General features: G+C 38.3%; 1 long non-coding RNA gene across 1 annotated transcript; it reads right to left on the bottom strand.

The window, feature by feature from the left end:
* Positions 1 to 2830: 2830 nt before the first annotated feature.
* Positions 2831 to 3788, bottom strand: LOC148154756 (uncharacterized). The gene is made up of 2 exons (XR_015765801.1): positions 3659 to 3788; positions 2831 to 3395 (listed from the first exon to the last, which is right to left on the bottom strand). It is a non-coding gene; the product is annotated as an uncharacterized LOC148154756 (long non-coding RNA).
* Between the last annotated feature and the right edge of the window lie 16523 nt (positions 3789 to 20311).

Genomic DNA, 20311 nt, shown 5'->3' on the forward strand with positions numbered 1-20311 from the left:
TTTGTGTAACACTTGTACTACAGCATTAACATCTGCCACAATAGTTTTGGGGGGAATGACAATGTCATGATTGGTGTCATTTCTCAGTACGACAGGAAGATGACATGAGCGCTTGCTTGGTAAAGTTACTGCAACCGCTGAAACCAGCAACCCATTCGGTAGAGAAGAAGCTGATGGTTGCTCAATAATGACATCTCTTTGAATGTTGAAACGATCAACATGAGCAAAAGCCTCAACGACAGCGGTCTGTCTTGCAGGAACGACTTTAGGCAGCTTGCCTATTAGTTTTGCACAACCAAGGCTGTGGTTAGACTCCCTTTGTCGTATCTCAAGTATTTTGAGAACAGCCTGATATCCATTCATCAAAGGCTGAAAAGGTGAAAGTTTCTGGTAATCAGCGTAAAGAACGTCGAGTGTGTTTGTGCCTATAAGCACCTGTTCATGGGCTGTAGAGCGGAGGTGTGGAATAATCAAGGCCAAAGTATTAATTTCAATATCAGAGCCAACAAACTCTTTAGGAAAGGTGATGGTAAGCTCAACATATCCTAAATAGGGAACAAACTGGCCATTAGCACCCTCCACTTCAAGCAAATCATTTAAAGAATGAATGGTCAGATCAGAAAGGTGTTCTTCATAAAAGGACTGGGGCACAGTTGTGACTTGTGAACCTGTGTCCAGTAGACAGTTTGTGTCTTTCCCTGCAATGGATAATTGAGCTGTGGTTTTAGTTCCCACAAGGCCATGTGGTAATTTTGACCCTTCTACCTCAACACTCTTGACAACAGATTTCATGGTTTTGGGACTGGAGTTTTGTAACTTTGCTCCCATACGTCCCTCTATGGGAGCCGACACTAGTTTAAATGTGTCTCACTATTAGAAGCATTAGAGGCTTCCCAAGCAGCCTGCTTTTCTTTTAGCAGTTTTTTCTTAGCTGCTACAAGGGAAGGATTTGGTGCTTTATCACAAACTGAAACAACATGGCCATCCTCTCCACATTGGAAACAGTACCAGGGACGTGGTCTGCCATTTGCTTTAAATGTGGAGGGATGCTGATGGGCTGTTTTTGGTTTCACCACATGGGCTTCATGTGTGACACTTAGAGGAACAGACTTTGCTTTTTGTTCCTTAGGTTGTTTTGGCTTTTGGCCCGCGGACACCATGCTCTTCACCTGAATGCTGAGGTCAGCAATTTGTTGCTTGAGCATCTCAAAATCAGTTTTATTTATCAAATCATTAGTGTCATGTGCAATATGCACTTGTGACATGGCACGCTGCCTGCTGGGGTTATGGCCAGACTTAGCATGGCCAAAATGCTGTCGCATGCGAGTCATTTTTGCAGCCTGTTTATCTTCTTCTGTCCTAAGAAGGAGCAACAGTTCTGCAAAGGTAGGTGGTTTTTCTTTCTTTTGTTCCAACTGAAGATCAACTATTAAAGTGTTTTCCCAACAACCTCTACAGAACTGCTTTAAAAGCTGTTGGTCAAACTCATGAGCGGACACACCACCACGTCTCATTGTTTTGCTTAGAGCAGTGTGCAGTCTCTGCAGGAAAACAGAAGGTAGCTCTCCATCATTCTGGAACGTGCTCATGAACCTAGCATAAAGCTCGTCACCATCTTCAACTGTACCGTAAGCGGAGTCAAGCAACTTGAGATAAGTTGAGGGATTAGACTGTGGGCTCAAATGTTTGATCATTTCAGAAGCAGGAGGAAGAAGACTGTCTAATATACGATGTGTGCAATGCAAGTCTGACACAGATGGGTCTCTGACAAGAATTTCAACACTTGCACGCCATGTATCATAATCTGCTTCATGGGTTGGACGTGGACTCTTGCCTGAAAAAGCTCTGAGTCTACTGGGTGAAGCAAACTGGGGTGAGTTATCATTGCTGCGCACCACATGCTCAACCACCACTCGCTGAACTGCAGGTGGGTTAACATCGATTAGGGGCATAGCGGTGGATTCAGATGAAACAGAAAAAGTCTGTGGGGGGTTGAGATCAATCAGGTTTTTACTGGAAATGGAAGGGATATAAGGCTCACTTGGATCACTTGCCGGTGTCAAAATCGTGGATTTGGTAGGCGTCACTGGTTGAGGGTTTTCAGAAGATGAAACATCTCTTTGGCTAGTTGAGTCTTTTCGTGGGGTTAGACTCTGTGAAGCTGAGGATTCTGGATCAGTCTCAGGTGATTGGGCAAAAATACTTTCTGCAGATGAAACCAGATTTTTAAGTTCCTCCTTCAACATTTCCCCTAATGAATTTCCACTCAGCCTGGCAATTTCAGAGAGCTGTTCCATGTACATCTTAGTAGCTTTGCTTCTGGCATCTAATGTGTAGACACTTCCTAAAGCCTTTAACTCATACACAATGCCTGCTTGAGTCGTGCTTGGAAGCTGAAGAGGCAACAATGGCTCTAATGTCTGCATGGCAGTCTCATGTGAAAACTCAATAATCATGTTTTTATGGAAATCTGACTTAGGATCATCTAAGCGAATGTAACGATTAATGGACCCATACTTCTGGAGAAAGGTGGACACTTCCTCATCTGTCTCTGACCCTGTTAAACCACTAACAACCACAGAATGGGAAATTTGTACGGACTCCCGGAGTACCACATCCATTTTTCTTTTCAGAAAAAGTACTTGGGACGTTCAAACAACAGGGGTAAGATGTCTGACACTTAAACACACACTCTAGCTCCTGGCTGGCTCGCCAAAGCTTCCTCTGTAACACAGATGAGAAGGGTATTTTATATATTAGATGAATGGGCCAATAGGTTCGACTATCGGAGCATAGTGGGGTGTTTAAATGACACACAAAGGCAGTTAAATGAATTTTAAAAAAACAACTGGCTTTAGTGACATAAACCATGAAATTAACAAACAGTTATACAAGACACACAATTATGAAAATAAAATTACACACAATAAAATACAAAAAAAAAATAATACAAATACTTGGCCAAGTGCTAGTTCTCAGTTTTGAATCTTTTGGGTGCACCCTGGTAATCTGAATTCTAAATTGTAATAGGCAACAGATCAATCAGTTCCAGTTCCAATTAGGTTCAACTCCACACCATTCACATGAGGAGAATTTCCTACACAGCAGTTTGTTACAAAGTACCAAATAAAAACCAGTCCAAAAGGTGAGATCAGAAATTCCAGGATTAAACAATAAAAAGAAAAATGTCAGTCAGTGGTCTCACTCATAACTAACTGTGTGTGAAGATGTGAGTGGTACCGGCCTACCACACCGTGGGGTGCAGCAGGACTCCAAATGGGAAAGAAGGAATCCAGGAATCCAGTTCTTTCTAAGTCCAGGTGGGAAGGCTCGCCATCAAAGTCACAGGAGGAATCCAACTCAGGAACAATCCAGTATAAACAAAAAAACCTGACCTGTCAACAGACAGGACCAGCAGAATCATAGGATTTTATTAAGCTGTTCTAGCTTTAATCCTTAAATCATGTTTCTATATATTTGACATCAATTACTGTAAATTACAAAAGCATTTCTTCAAACAATATTAAACATTACATTTTATCCAAAATCAGTAAAAGTTTACATTTTAATAATCAAATAGTTCAGATAAACAATATTATTCAACAAAAATGTGATAAACAGAACAAAAACCCAAATGAAAGGCACAGAATATGCTCACCGATCTCAATGCGACACGTTAGGGACAACAATATGGTGGCTCTCAGTCCGGACCCGTGAGGCACTAGATAGTGTAATAAGGCATATTTTTCTTGCTTTAACCTTGATAATATGAGCTTTAATTGTGAACAAAGTAAGAATATAATATAAATTAGGTTTTACCTTCAACTGAACGGAGAACATGAACTTAAACCGTCAGCCTAGTAGCCGTTAGGGCTAAACTAGTAGCCGTTGGCCGTTAGAGCTAACGAGTCAGCTCTAACGGTGTTCAGCAGAAAAAGTTAACTTGTCTTTCCTTTTCTTTCTTTTTCCACTTCACGCGTCCAGCTTAGAAGTCGGATGATCTGGGAAAGCGTTTGTTTAGTTGGATAACTGTTTTAAAACAGAGACTCTCACGCTGCCCAGCTTAATCGTTTCCGGATCTCTCTCGCTTACACACTCGATGCTGCGGAAGGGCGGGTCTTGCAGCGGCAGTCTGAATTCTGATTGGTCCAAACTCACTGGAAACTAAACTTCCTATTTGCTAGGCAGACCACCTAGCTTTCCTAACCTCAGTGTCTTAAAGAGGCATCCACATTTTATGTGGGTTACACCAACCATTAATGCAATATTCATTGATATTTTCAACAATTCAAAGAAATAAAAGGTAACTAAAGTATTTCTCAAAATGCCTACCCTTTTGCAATCAAGTGATTGAGGACTTGAGGGACATTTTAAATGAGTAATCCCTGACTTCATCTTTCCCAAACAATATATGCAACAAAGAGGCGCTTTTTTTGGAGCCACTATTCAAAATAGACAAGACAAGAGAGCATTCCATTTAAGTAAAGCCAATGTTTGTTGATCTTCATAAATCAGGACACGACAAAGCTCAAATAGTTTACTGTGAGACTATGTTATAGCATTAAAAGATAAATTTTACTTTGAGGCTTTCTTTTTACAAACCTTAATGTGTAGTGTGCTGTGTGTGTAAAATAATAAATGTAAACTTACCTAAATCATAAATATTCCTTTTAGTCTGTAGATATGAATGTGGCCCTTTAATTAAAAATGTACTGATTGTGGTGATGTTGCTATTTGTACGTCCGCTGTCAGAATATGTAGTACCTGCACTTTATAATGTTATTTATTTAAACGACGATAATTCACCAATCTCGTTTGGTGGACAGATTGTGTGGTCAAGTCTCTTCATGTTTTCCATGTTTGATTTCTGAACCAACATGTAACTTTAGAAAATGTACTTCAGCAACACAGTTTATGTCTTACCACCTTAATTTATTAGTTTAGTTTTTATTGCATGACTAGCTTTGTGTTTTGCCCACTTTTGTCTAAATGTGACCCAAACAGTCTTTTTTTTTTTTTTTACAGTTCTTTACTATCTGGCTAGCCTGTCTCTGGAGTCTTTTTGGTTGCACACATGCTTTTGTAGATTTCTGTATGAAAACCCCCCCAAAAATTTTGAAATGCCTTCTGTGAAGGCTCACAATCTAAAAATAATCCACTACTCATTCAGAGAACATTTATGTACTTTTAGTTTACCTTGATGATGAATATTTTAATGATTGTCAGAGCGCAATGTGCTTGTAAATTAAAGATGTCTTCACCGAGTGTTAACAAAGTCAGCATGTAGTTGTAAAGTGTGCACAATCCCATTAAACAAACCATTTTAAACAGTTGTCTTTTCCTTCTTTTATTTTTTGAAGACAATATTGCCAGACAAAATACTTTTTTTTTTTTTTTTTTGTCATGAGCTTAATATATATTACAGATTTGGAAAATTTGTCAAAATTCAAAATTGACCTGACATTTAAAAATAATAAATGGCCTGTACTTGTATAGTGTTTAATCAAATCCAGAGGACGCCAAAACACTTCACACTACATTCTGTGATTCACACACACATTCACATGTTGATGGTGGCCAACTACTTGACTGTAGCTACAGCTGCCCAGGGACAATCTGACCAGAAACTAGGCTGCCATACACCGCCATGGGGCCCAGATATGGAAGAAAACATATGTATATGTGTGTATATATATATATATATATATATATATATATATATATATATATATATATATATATATATATATATATATATATATATATATATGACTTATATTCTATATGACTAGTAAAATAAAAAAAAAATCCTATGAAAGCTAAAATTTGCGAAATATTACTGGATATTTTGAATCTGTTACAAACACATTCAAAACAACTGCAGATGATTATAGGAATTTACTTAAACGATGTACTGTAAACCATAACAAAGTTTATTTTCCCTCTGTGAATAATGATCTACTGACTCCTGCTGTTGTGTTAGGGTACTACAAACAAACAGTTATGACAAAATGTTAATATAACTCTGGGAACAGAGATTTCTAAATCTCTCCACAAACATTTCCAACCTGTAACTGTTTGTTTAGTCCAGGATTCATCTGTTTCACACATCATTTAATTCATCAGAAACCAAAGCTTTCATGTTCGGGATGGTTCAGAGAGAGTTCACATAGTCATGCTTAAACAAATAATGGCTAAGGGAATCGGACTCAGAACATGTTGATTGGGGAGCAAAACAGGTGATACTGATTTATCCAGAGGAATTTTCCCTCTCCTTTTGCTCCTGTTCGTTTCTTTCTTTTAAGCCCAAGGGTTCAAAGCTAAATGCCAGCTATTGCTCCTTCCCCAGGTCCAAGGCCCACTTTGGAATGGTGAGAAATCCAATTTAAGAGGAGAAAAAAAAAAAAAAAGATCTGCCCCTCCACCACTCTGCTTTGCCTGTAAGTCCCCTCCATCCACGTCTCTGGGGGCAATTGCAAGGAGCCAAATCAAAACCAGATGGACTTATTGGACCAAAAGATAACAAATAGTGCTTGTGTTCCTGTCAGTTAGAGACCACCACAGCAAAAAACCTAGAAGTGAACAAAAATCTTGGCAATAAATCTCCATAATACAATAAATTTTGACAAGTATTAAAACATAGTGCGACTAGGGGAAATGTGGAGAAGCAGCTAAAGCATTTTTGTGCAGTTGATTTTTGTCTGTGTCTTTCAACAACCGGTGCCATTCTAGGTTAGGGAAATAAAGTTCTCAGTGTCGACCTGGATCTCCAGGTGGAAAACTCCGGAGTTTGTTAGCTGATACACTTACCACCCACACATACTCAGAAAAAAAAAAAAAAAAAAAAGTAAAGGGTGACCCCCAGAACTCCACACAACCTCCCACCAGACCCGCTAAGAAAGTGTCCTTTGTAACAGGAGTTTCCTGGATGTAATTAAAAAATATTGGGTCCAGCTCAAAAGGGGAGAGATGAGGCTTGGGGTTGAAAAAGGCTACACCAAGGGGCGAGATTCCCTCTCTGTGCTCTTCGTTTCATGTGAGAGCCCCCGGAGCTGGCCCTGACGTTTGTCCAAACAAGCGGTGCTCTCTCTCACAGGAGCTACGCAGAGAGGACCAGGCAGTTCTCAGGGCCCTGGGCAGGTGGTTCTGATTTGAGCAGGGGTGGGGCGAGGTAGGGACCAGACCACGTTTATGTTCAGTTAATAGCACTACACGTGTCATCACATCCAGTGGTGGAAACACGCTGAGTGACTGATCTGTTTTTTACACTGCCGAGGCCTGTCGCCAGTAAAAACGTCCAATTATCCTCTCACAGTTTTCCCGAGAGAATTCACACCTGGCTATCACTGATATCAATATCAATAATCATAGACAGTTTCAAGCTGCTGCTGCTCGGTTCGTGTGGTTGACTTTACGCAACAGGTATGCGTGAGGAAAACAATCGTAAAATAGCCACCAAACACAGAACGGTTAGTTGATTTAACCTTGTGAAACAGTCAGATATAGTTTGCAGCATCTGGAGTGTAAAAACACTGAACTCGGGTCACACTGACACTTGCATAGATGTCAGCCGGCTTTCTGTTATTTATTTGGTTTTTAGTTAGGTTATTATTGGATTGAGACTATGGATTGTTTTCCTTTAAAAATGGGATTTAGCTTTTTAGAAAATAGGTTTACAAGAAATGACTTGGAACAATGATAGTGGCATTTCAAAGGTAACTCAATTTCCACAAAGATGAATATTTAACCCTTAAGAAAATCCCCCAAAATAGAGATAGGAGATTTGAAATACACTTGAAAGCAAAGTTAAAGCTGGTTTATCAATATATGTTCATATGCACTACCTATTTCTATGCTTTAAAATTTTGACCGCTCATACTTGAGCATGTATGTTTTATTGAACACATGATTAGGTTTCTGTGCGACAAAATATTTGTCTTGGTTAAATGGCCAAAAGGGGTTTTGTATTTCAAGTTTTTGAGACAAAGTCCCTGACAACTGATCAGGATAAGTACAGTTGCATGCAGCCGATGTGGAGTTTGTACTTTTACCCAATAATAGTGAAGCTTGACTTCCAAAATGAAAATAGCTCCCACCCACCTGCAGATTAATTCCCAGACGAGGGGAGAAAGCACAGCAACTTGCTCTAGCCAATGTTTTCATTCAGTGGTTTCCACTCTGATCAAATGGCTACTCTTGAAGCCTTTAATGATCTCAGAGGTCCCCCACTGCTGGGTCATCTGCTTGGCTCCATATCACCTCCGGGTTGGGCCCTACTACTGGACAGGCGGTCCTACAGTGGGGCCATTTCCATAGCGTTTGTGTTTATCCGTCCCTCTGGCTCATCCTTTGGCCTGCATGGGGTCTCTGTTCATTCTGCCAGCCCTGCTGAGAGACCTCTGTAGTCTGAAGAGGCGCGATGCTTCAACTCTTTGTGTATGTATGTGATTCACTCTTTTGTGCAACAACTCATACTGGGGAGTCTTTGCCGAAGGCACTAAATGGAGCCAAGAGTCTTGATCAAACAAAGTAAATGTGTGCGTTGTGTGAATGTGAAGCGTATGTGTCTGAATGACTGTAAGAGCATGCAGCCTGTGTACGTTATCCCTTTAAATTTCTGCAGTCAGACAAATGAGCTCCCTCTTGACCTTGTATCCATGCAAACATCTGCTTATTCTGCTTCTGTCACGCTTCATTGGCTCACCTTTGTCTTGCCTCGCCTTGCCCACTGTGTTGAACACAGAATCCGCACACGATACACACGCATATATACAACATTCAAGCTAATCTGAAACCTTGTACTTCCATATCCTACATCTCTCAGTTATGTTCTCCCATCCCACCCACGGAGTTTGTCCTCCCTCCCAGTGCACTGTGATCGATGGGCCAAGCTGCCGTTCCCCTGCCGTAGGGACTGCACTGAGGGGGATAAAAGACCCTTGGTCTGGTCTCTGCCTGACTCTCAAAAACAGCAAGTCTGGCCAACAAAAACACAGAAAAAGGCAACAAAATGGCAACCCCGTAAGGCTGCTGCTTTTGTAGTGTGAAATGTTTCCCACGGTGGAGTTTGAAACAGGAGATAAAAGACATAAATCTGAAAATTAAGAGATGGGGGCAAGACAGAAAGGTGAGGTGAAAGATGCAATGATTTGATTGATGTATTTTGTTGAAATGTTGAAAAAAGCAAATGAGAAATAATTGTTATTAATAATAGTTATGAAAGAATTATTAATAACAGTCATTGAACTACCTTTTTATCATTCTCTAGCTACTTTATTTTAAAACATCGATTTATAAGCCGCTTTCGGAGATAACTGATACCTGACCAAAACTAAAAATTCTTCAGTGGGTCTGCTCGTGGTTTTGGCAATTCTGAGCCTGTCTTCGTTTAAGGCCAGTCTGCTTTTAGAATGGAGAAACAGGAAAAGAGTCACAGTGCTGCGGTTCATTCTTCAGGCCATATTCACTTGACCACACAAAGAGCCCATTTTCAGACAGAAATTTTATGTGTTGTGTGGCAGACGGTGCAAGCAAAAAAAAAAAAAAGATTTACTGTGCCTGTGTCTATTCAGGGGAGCGTTGGATGATGGTTCACACTCTTGCTAACGTGCTTTCAAATATGTTTTTTCTTGTTGACAATATGATGAGTTAACCTCATTGGATTTCCCAACTGTGGATTTTTCTATTTATATCTATTTTTATTTCTATCACACAAGCAATTAGAAAAGAAAAACATCAGAATCAACAATAATTAAAGCAAACTATTAAAAAAATGTTTGTTCTTGTTAAGCCCCCTATTCTTGTTAAGCCCCCTAGTGTAGTGGAGAAATATATATGTGTGCGTTTATGGGCAGGGGTTCGTGTGGTTGCTGCATCACCAAGTTAGCACTTGAAGAACCTAACAATGGCCCATACATATCCTGCGCCTGTCAAACTCTTGAAGACTGCGCACAAACACTTTAAAGTTAGAGCCACAATCCCACCCGTTTTGCCCTTACTGTTCCAGGTTTTGTTTCAGCTAAAATAATCCTTTTTGTTGAGACTTGAAAGCAATACCCTCCTGTCTTTCAACTGAAAAGACCATTTTTAGATTCTTGTATTTTACTTTGTGCTTCCTACTTTTGGTGGGGATACAAAATCTTAAACCAGCATACACTTTGACCCTGTTCCTTGGAGGGTAAACAAAGGAGATTTTAGATTATAAATTAACCAAAGATTGATGTTACGGTGAACAATTATGTAGTTCTATGTTAGGATTTTTTTCTTCTCACATTAAACACAAACAAATAAATTGAAGGGATGGTTCAGAAATTTTTAAGTGACGATTTACTAAAAGCTCACGAGTAGATCCTATTTTACTTGCTGAGATACCTTTCTTAGTGTCTTCATTTGATACAAATCCAGGTGGCTGAAGGAAACCTTGAGTCAAAATGGATTTCTATCATCTTAAAACAATGCCATTTTGAAAAATGACAATACTATGAGCAAATGTTACTTTATGAAACCTTAAAACCATTGTCATGTTTGCATTGGGCTGGGTAAGTATTACACGGAAGGCAAGCATTACACAGTGATTGGGGGTGGGGGAATTGTGTCACCAACAATTTTTCTGTTTGAATCAGGCCGTGATACTGGAACATCGGTATCATGTTCCAGTATCATGGGAACATGATATACAGGTTGGATATACTTTTCTGGTTCCAGAAAAGTATATCCAACCAGATATAAATTTAAGGCTGTGTCACTTTGACTGAAAATGTTTTGCAACCTACATTCTTAGTATGTAGGTTGTACCAGGAAGGTACTATCGCACCACCCATAGCTTTATTTCTCTTGCATTTCTTTCGGCAAAATGCTCACACACTGTTAAATTTGAGAAATATATTGTCTGACATTTCTATCACAGACCACGGGGCAAACACCTTCCAATGAATGAAAATGTATTTAAATGACAAGTGGTCCCAAGTGTCTGCCTAATCATCTCTAACTGTCAAAAATTGTACAAAACTCACACAATCAAAACTGAATCCTTTTGTAAAAAATTAAACGTAAACAAATATAGAGTATAGGATAATTTATGCATCAAAGAACCAAGCTAAACATTTGTAAAAATCCAGTTTAGACTTACTGTTAGCGTTACTCAACTAATCTTTATTTCTTACTTGTTCCTACTGAATACACAAATTCAGTTGTCTAAAATAGGTTACAGAATATCCCTTAAAAACCCTTTTAAGTCTAAGCCGTATACTTTACCTTTTTTTTTTAATGTCTCAGTGAGCAATCCTTCTCACAGTCAGAAAGGGAGAGCTGGAGGCCACCTCAGCACAATCCTGCATTGGGAAAACACCCTGCTGACTGCCTTAAACAGGATCTCACTTTTGCAAAACTCAGGAGAAAGTTAGTCAAGCAGTTTTTTTTCCCTCGTGGCTAAAACATACATACCTGTATTCTATGCCTTGTTTTCCAGGAATTCAATTTTCTCATAGTCAGTCTGACTCCTTAAAAGAGCAACAAGGCCAAAACATCTCCCTCAGCTCTCCACAATGGCAGCTTTTTTGGAAGGAAAACAATCTCCTGCCAATGTTCTTTTTAAGAAAACCCTCAGAGCACAAACGGCCTGCGCTGCTTGGCCAGTGCTGTTTGCTTTAATGGGTCACAGACAGACTAATCCGAGCAGAAATCATTTTATTGCCCAAATTTGGACCAGGGCTTTTTTTGCACATTTGAAAAAAAAAAAAGCGTACTGTTATTGGGTTCAACAATGTAAAGGAGGACCACCCATGCAAAATGAATGCCATGATGGCGGTCGCCGTGCTTGCTTTTGTGGTGCAAACTGACCACATCGTTGCTGACAGGGAAAAGAGGGAACGGTGGTCCCCGACCAGCAGAGGGCGACCCATGCTCTGAAAAGACTCCGGGGAAATTTCTAGGCCAACATGAAATCTCCCTCCAGCTTTCTCAGAGTGTCAAAAATAACATCTCCCATTACTTTCTTGGGTATAAGGGAAATTTAAGAAGGATGGTATGAAAACCTCCTGCCAACAAGAGCTAAGACTAAATGTAACAGTAGAATCCGCTAGAAGATTTTCTCTACTCAATGCCTGTGTGACTGGAGGGAGAAACATCTTCTTTAGATTTCTCCAACATCCCTGTAAAATCCCATTTATTTCTCATAATGGTTTGATGGATCTGAGATGGTTATCAGTCACCATAAAGCTTTAAGTCTCAAATACCAGAGCAGAAAAACCATAAGAGGTCAATTCTCCCCAAAGTGGAGAAACATACTTTATGTCAAGCAATGTATATTCAAATATGTATTACACACCACAAAGCCACCAGTTCCCCCACCCAGTGCAGCACCTTTCTCTATTGTTCCCATGGCAAGAGCCATTAGTGACCAATCCAGGGCTGCCACCAGGACCTTGGTGGTCTGGAGAGTCTCTAGGTGGTATGGCCGCAGGCCTGCAGAGAGTAAACAGGACACAGGGAGATGGAGGGATGGAGGAAAGGGGATCGAGGGATGAGAATGTGGAGTCAGCAGACTCTCCGACTTGCCTAGGGAAAGAGGAAAGCCGTTAAAGCTGGCAGATTCAGAGCTCATACAAACAATGGACTGCCCAGAAACACAGCTTAGTGAGTAAGGCATTTGGCCAGACAGAAAAGTTACTCAAATGTCTTCTGAATTAATACTGCTAAATCCACAAACCTGTGGTTTTTGTTCGTTACACAAAATTTGCTCACTTTTTATTCACTTATCCTCAAACTTTCCTTCAAGCACCAATATGATGATGATAATAATAATAATAATAATAATAATAATAATAATAATAATAATAATAATAATAATAATAATAATAATAATAATCCTCTAGAATGATGTTTCAAAGAATCTGAGATATGCTTACTGATAGTTCCTCTTCTTTGTCTCAATTAAACATTTAGTATTATATAGTAAATATGATCCTGTTAAAGAAAAAAAAAATCTTTACTTCTCTTTCTGAAATGGCTGATAGGAACAGTGGTAACCACATCAGTAGTTTTTTGGAGCATTGTTATTGTGACAATAATGACACTATTTTTAAGATACGCAACACATATAATGAGTGTCGACTTTATGATTACACGATATAGGAATTCCATTTGTCATTAATTTGTTAAAGCAGTATTCAGTATTTTAAAAGATGTACACTGACTCTTAACTGTGTGACATGGCTAGCAACATACAAGTCCAAAATTATTCATACCCCGGGAAGATTTCATTATAATGAAACAAAACAGGCAGTTACTTTTCATAAGTCCAAGTTTCTTCTTACCCCAATAAATAAAATTATGATTAAAAATTGTGTTGTAGTTTCTTAGGTTTTATTTTTTTGTTTGTTTGATGTTAAAATCTGAACAAAATCATACAAAATAGTACACAGCAATTTCCAGAGTTGGTGTTGTATGCTAAAAATAGTGTTAATTCAACACTTGTTTAGTCTAATTCAACAACATGAGTGTTTGTTTCTCTAAAGAGTTGGTGTTATTCCAGAGAGTTAAATAAAAACAAAAAAATTCTGTCTGATGTTGATTTCTAAATTAACACTAATACCTCCCACAATTGCAACGTATTTGTGACGTCACGTGTTTACCCGAGGGGCGGAGACAGCAGTATGGCGTCTTGTCTGGATCTTATCATTATCATAATAAGGTAAGTTCCATGTTAAAATGATCATGTTTTTGATTATTTTTTATGGATGCATTAATTTTCTGTTTGCGCAAGAGTACTGTTTCATATACATTTCTTTGGATATCACGGTATATACAACTGTTTATTATTTTTGTTAGCAGATAAAGCTAGCCAAGCAGCTAGCACGAGAATGTTTTGAATGAATGTGATGGTGACACACACAGGTTGGTCTGATTAGTTTTGCTCACACTTCTCTTTAAAATATTTATCATCCTAATGTTTCTGCTATTTTTCTTGTTTTTCCTCCAGGCTGGGAAAAACAGGCATTCTTTTGTTGGTTTATGTGCTTCTTCCTTCATTCAAAGGCCACAAGAAAAATGCCAAAACAGCTCATGTCAAGCTGTGGACCATGTTGCCCTTTATGTGCAGGTATGTGTTTATTGTAATGATCCTATTTCTTGTGTAGAAGCACTTTCTCATTTGCTTCATTTGCTATTTGAATGTAGCTGTGCTTTATAATGTTAATAAGTTGTATTACTTGTTTTAGCATTTTGTGACCTTTATTTGATAATGAATTAGGTAATGAGAGAAGACATGCAGCAAAGGCCAGGAAGCAAACCTGCAGCCACGTCAAGAACTAAGCACTCCATATGTGGGTTGTGCTTAACCCCCTGCGCCACCACAGCATACCCTAACATATTTTAAAAAGCATTGCTAAAATAAAAAAATTGAGTCATCAAATAAAGTGTTTTCCAATTGGAAATTGGAAACTGATTTGCAAATAAATGTGGAACTCTTCAGTGTGAAAATCTTAGGGGACTGTGAAATGAGCAGCAAATATCCACATGTTATACATAGCACCTGTTTCCAATAATATTAACCCTGTGGGTGATGACAGGTTGAGAAGTGATTTACCTGAGTAGGCTTTTATTACAAATCTTTCCTGCACTGTTCCCTCTGCTACTTAAGGAATCAGACAGGCCTTTCTGTGGGGAACAGAACCCACTCTGCTAAAGAGCTTCCAACCAAAACTCATGATAAAGATAAATGAGGTGAAGTAACATGAAGAATTTGTAACTGACTTACAGAAATGTGTTTTGTTTATAGGGAAAATAATCTGAAAGCTTCCAAAAAAAAAAAAAAAATCACTCATTAGAGCAACTGTTCAAATAAAGTAAAAACCAATATGAACACATAAAATCAGCAGTCAAAACAAATGAAAAAAAAAAAAAAACTTCTGCTACAGCTAACCACAACATCAAACTGTGTCTTTAGTTGAATTGTCCTTTGAAAAGCAATTCTTTCCACCAATGACTTTTTGATTATTTTCGTTCAGAATCCACATCCGTAGCATACTTAGTTCTTGTTTTCCTAGATTCAGAACCAGTCATCTGGGTTTTGTCTCTATTTAATGTGCCAAAAGAGAAAGCAAAGATTATTAGGAAATATATGTATCTAATAGATGTACTCCCTTCTCACATTTTGACAGCAACCGTAGTTCTGCTAGACTAATGGCATGCTTCCTGTCGAGGGGTTGTGGGGGGCAGAGGGATTCACCACTGCATGGGAAGCCACAACCCTAACAGACAGCTGGAAATAAGGAAGGCAGACATAAACTATTGCACTAAACTACTGAAGGCAAAGAGTAATCAAGTAAGTAATTTTATGTATCACCTCAAAACATGTAACAAAAATTCCAAGGTACTTCAAAGTGAAAAAAGGAAGAGAAAGGATTTAGAGATGATATGCATAAAATTACAAGACAAAGAACAGAACCCTGTGGAACTCCGTGTTCAACAAAAATGAACAAACATAAATTTCTGCTTAAAGAGGATTATTGAATTAATACATAATGTTTACTCCATAACGATACACTTGAAACACTTCATTTTATGTAATAGGTAAACTAGATGAAAATATACAGAGATATTCATTTCATAACATTTCATAATATTTGATCCTCCGGTTGTATATTGATGGGAAATGTAATGAAACCCACACTGTTGGACTTACTTCCTGTAAGGCTGGTAGAAATTATTTTAAATATAACACAATGTTTCTGAATTTAATCTGGAGCAACAGGTGAGAAACAGCAAGAAATACAAAAGAAGACAATGATTATATTGAAACTATCTTTACAGTGCAGCTAGGATAAAAAATAAATCTTATTGGAAAAACATCTTAGAATTCATTTTTACTACCTTAGTTGTACATAGCTTTGGTGTAATAAGTGGGTTCATGTTCTAAATAAACACAATTTTGCTGCACAATTATGATTCTTTTTAAGATGTTTGCATCCATTTAGGTAGGTTTCTGTAGTTGCTCTAAAAACTCCACTTAATTAATAATTTCAAGTAATTATTTGATACAAAAACTAATTCAAAATATGCAAGATGTAATTGGTAACGTTTGTTGAATCTGGGTGTCTTGCGATATTTAATAGTATAGTGTAGCATTTTTGGGAGGCAAAGAGAAGACTTAGAAGAAAAACAGCTGTGTTTCATAAAAGTCAGACCAGAATTTAAAGCATGCATGAATTACCTTTCTCTGGTTCTCTCTCTCTTCATCTCTCTCTCGCTCTCTCTCTTTGTGTGTGTGTGTGTGTGTGTGTGTGTGTGTGTGTAGGTCGTTTGCGTGCTGAAGCGCAGAGCATGAAATGGCTCTAGATTGGCTGTGTTTGCCCTCAGAGGAGCGCTCTTTTGAGATCATATCCTAATCCCTTGGAGAGGCCGTCCACTGGGTCGCTGCTTATTCAATTAGTCTGAAGCCAAGGCTGTAAACACGGTAGGGCGAGAAAGAGTGTGAGAAAGTGTACACAGAAAGGGTGGTGGTCCACATGTCTGTGTATGTTGGAGGTGATGCGGCGGGGCAGTTGTGAAAGCTTCATCCCATCTTCATCTCCTCTGGTCGACTGATTATGTTTCTTTTATCGTGTTGGAAGGAAGAAGTGGGAAACAGAGTACAACAGCATGAAAGTAGCTGGAAAATATTTGGTGATATTAAACTGTTGCTAAGTGCAGATTAGTTGTTCTGCCAGAGGGTGGCGCCTACATACATCTCATGCATAGATGTAATTAACTTTCTGGAACTTGTTAAGAGACACAGGAGTCTGTGCCCAAAGCCCTGATTATAATAACTAGGAGCTGAAAGTTTTTGGAAGATCTGTAATCTATATAACCTTCATCAAATTTGTCAGAGGCGGGGTTATGCTTCTTCAGGGGGGGAGCCTGAGGAAGCAGGCCTAGGGGGAAAGTTACACTTTAGGAATGAGAATAGCAGCCAAAAGTTTTACTGAACCATGTGCAATTAAGTTTAAATCAAAATCTTTTGAAACTATGTGTAAGAAATGCAATATTGTAATAATAATAATAATAATAATGTTTTTCATCATGTTTATTGTTTTTCATCATGTTTATGAACTAATAGGCTTAGTTTCTTATCCTAAATGAATAGTGTACAGTCGTTGAGTTTGTTGTAAGGACAGTTTGTAAAGTCACAGGAAAATGTAATAATGCAGCAATTTAAAAATATAAACAGACAGTTTTTAGTCTTGCACATAGTTTTTCTATCGTTAGCTATAATGTCCCATTACTTGACCTTTCGATGGTACCTGACAGATTCCATCAGTTATTGCATCTCCTCATCACCTGAAAACACTCCTGCAAGCTCCATCTGATTTTTAAAACACGGTCTCTTGAATGGCATCTGTGGAAAAAGAGGAATATTTAGGTGTTACAGTGAACTGATAGACAGTGACATGTAGACTAAACAAGGTGGAGATGATGACAAGCTCTTTGGAAACCAAGCATGGAAAACCAACATTGCTTGTCAATCTAGAGGTTTACTGACTGTGACATTAGTTGCCATGGACACCTCCTAGTGAAACTAAAACCTTTTTTTGACTGCCAGTTTTCATGTAAAGAAATGCTATGCATGATGATGTTCCACCTTGTACAAACTTCAAATTTTGCCACCAGAAAGAAAAAAAATAATTTCTTTACAAGTCGCTGCTAAATACTTCACAAGAACATGCTAAGATGTCGTGGAAATGTTTGAGGTGTAACACAGTTGTGATATGAGAGAGGATTAGATATTTTTTAATATATATCACTATATATGTACTTAATACATCACTAAAGAGAAAGTTACTGTGGAAGAATGGTGTGAATATTTAATTTTATTATTCAATTCTGATGAAAATGCACTTTTGACTTTTTTTTAATCAATATTAAGGAATTATTTAAATAAAACAACCTCCTATATCGTGCTGAAAATGTACTTGTAAGTTAGTTTCATCTTATTTCAAGAAACTAGACCAAAATACTTGGTAAAACTTTGTATTTTTGCAGTGCACGAGTCCATATAAATCTGTACTCTACACTTAAATTCAACGAAGATACGTTACCATCACTACATTTGTCTTTTGTGCACAATGTGTTACGTGTTGGTGCCGATTCCAAATACATTTTGGTAACTTTTGGCTTCAATCTGGCCCACCTTGTGCTTACGCTGTTCTGTTCTTGATTTTATTTGCATATTCCGAACATGGAAATAATTACATGCATTAAGCTGCAGCCTGAACATAACTGTGGAAATGTTGTGCAAATAACGGTATATGCCGTTTTAAAATTGTATGGCTCCTTTTACCTGTCTTGAGTGTTGGCCTCACTAGACATCATCGCAGTAGGCACATTTTTTTGACCCAGCTGGATAAAACAAGAAAACCACAATCAGACGAGGTACAAATGAGTGTGGCACAACACAGACATTTGAAAGCTCTCCTTGCTGTGGTAGGGGGCAAGCTGCTGCCAAAAGTATTTCAGCAAGCCAGGGTCTGTCAGACCAGGCAGTCCAGAGTGCATAGCTTACCGGAAACCAGTGCAGTTTGATTGAGTTCCTGTTATTGACTGCTTTTTTGTGGAGTGCAGACCTCTGCCAGGTTATTTTTTTCCCCTCTGCCAGCTGTCAGAAGACAAACTGTACAGAACCACACGCCCAAGCCAGTCAGGGGCCCCCAGGCTTTAAAGTTTAGAAATGTTTCTTTCTATTGCAAGCACATAATTTTCTTTTGATTTAGGCGTTTCTTTGTAATAAATACGGTTGTGAGGAAGAACATCTGTCTGTGCTTTATCTTAGTGTTACTTCCGTGTATTCCATGGCAATAAGGTCGAGGTGTCCCCCAGACAGTAAATCAGGCACTGGAATTCTCCCGTTCAGATTAGGGCTAAATAAGAAGAGATGGAAGCAGTACAAGTTATGCGGTGAGAGGTAATGCATTGTTTGGCCGAGATCCCAGGCCACATTGAGGCTGCTGCTGGCTAGAAAGCATGAAAGATGTGTTTGTTGTACAATAAGTCGTAGCACCATTGCCATCTGGGTATAGACCTTCGGTCAGCACTGCACAGACATATGTGCTTCCGTGTGCCAGAAATAACAATAATAAAACAAAGGGGCTTATTCATTCTTCCTTTTCCAAGAAGTATTTACTGCTGTGGAGATATTAAAGATTCAGTGAGGATTAGCAAAGTCGCTTTTTCTTTTTAATGTCAAAGCGTAAGGGCTTTGACGTTAAAATCCACTGAAAATAGCACCCAGTGGAAATAAATGAATCATGCAGTGCTGTTTAACAGGTACTTAAGAAGAACAGTGAGTAAATTTCTTCCTGTTGTGTCAAAAATGAAAGTGGAAATAGAGCTCCTTTTCTCCTATAAGTTAAGTTAGAAGAGGGAATGAGAAAATAATTGAGCAGTTGGATTTTTTTCCCCCCACGTTTTCTATATCATAATTTGTTTGACTCAATATGACTCAATATTTTCACGTTGCAATCAAAACTGATATAATGTCCATCTCTGGGTTATGTCCAGACAACCACATCTTTCAAGCTGCACTTTTCCATGCTATCCCTCTCCACCCACATCCTATTCCGGCTTCTCTCTGTAGTAAACCAGGAAAAAATACAATAGGAGACAGCATCAAACTGCCAAGACATTTGATGGAAAAAATAAAGAATTTAATTTGTTTTCCAAATGAAAGCCCAGTTTGCTGTTTATATTCCCACTTAAGAATTAAATTTATGAGTGTAAAATACCAATATCATTTAAGTTTATATGATTTTGCTTTGAATAATTGACATTTTAAACAATGCATTCCATTAAGAGATAAAACTGCAGTTTTTCCTGGTTTATTTAAATATTTTAGGTGTGCAAATAGATTTTACGGCAGAAGATGTGGGAAGAATAAAATGGCACAGGATTTCTCTTTAAAAGGAAATTTGTCTAGTTGTTCTGGTTCAATTTATCACTTGACCAATTTGTATCCCCATGGTGTCATTTTGTCCATATATGTTCAGGATATTGTATATAAGATTATTTTTCTTTGTAGTTTCTCAAAATGTCTTGGGACAATTCCTCCTAAAAGTGCTGAAATCTCAGTAATTAAATTAGTTAAGTTCCTAATTAAGAAAGATTTGAAAATAGCATCAATTTAAATGGAGACACGAGTTTCTGTACTCTTCTGTGGCTCAGAGTGCAAAACATTGTTTAGCTTCTGTGCTTCTGTCTTTGCCAACTGGTTGATGCCAATAGCTAAGTAGAAGATTTGAATAAGCTGGATGCTCTTCTTGCTTGTGTAACTCTACACCAC

The sequence above is a fragment of the Poecilia mexicana genome, unplaced genomic scaffold, assembly GCF_051168715.1.
Source record: "Poecilia mexicana isolate PSO_F unplaced genomic scaffold, ASM5116871v1 scaffold_17, whole genome shotgun sequence".
NCBI classification, from domain to species: domain Eukaryota; kingdom Metazoa; phylum Chordata; class Actinopteri; order Cyprinodontiformes; family Poeciliidae; genus Poecilia; species Poecilia mexicana.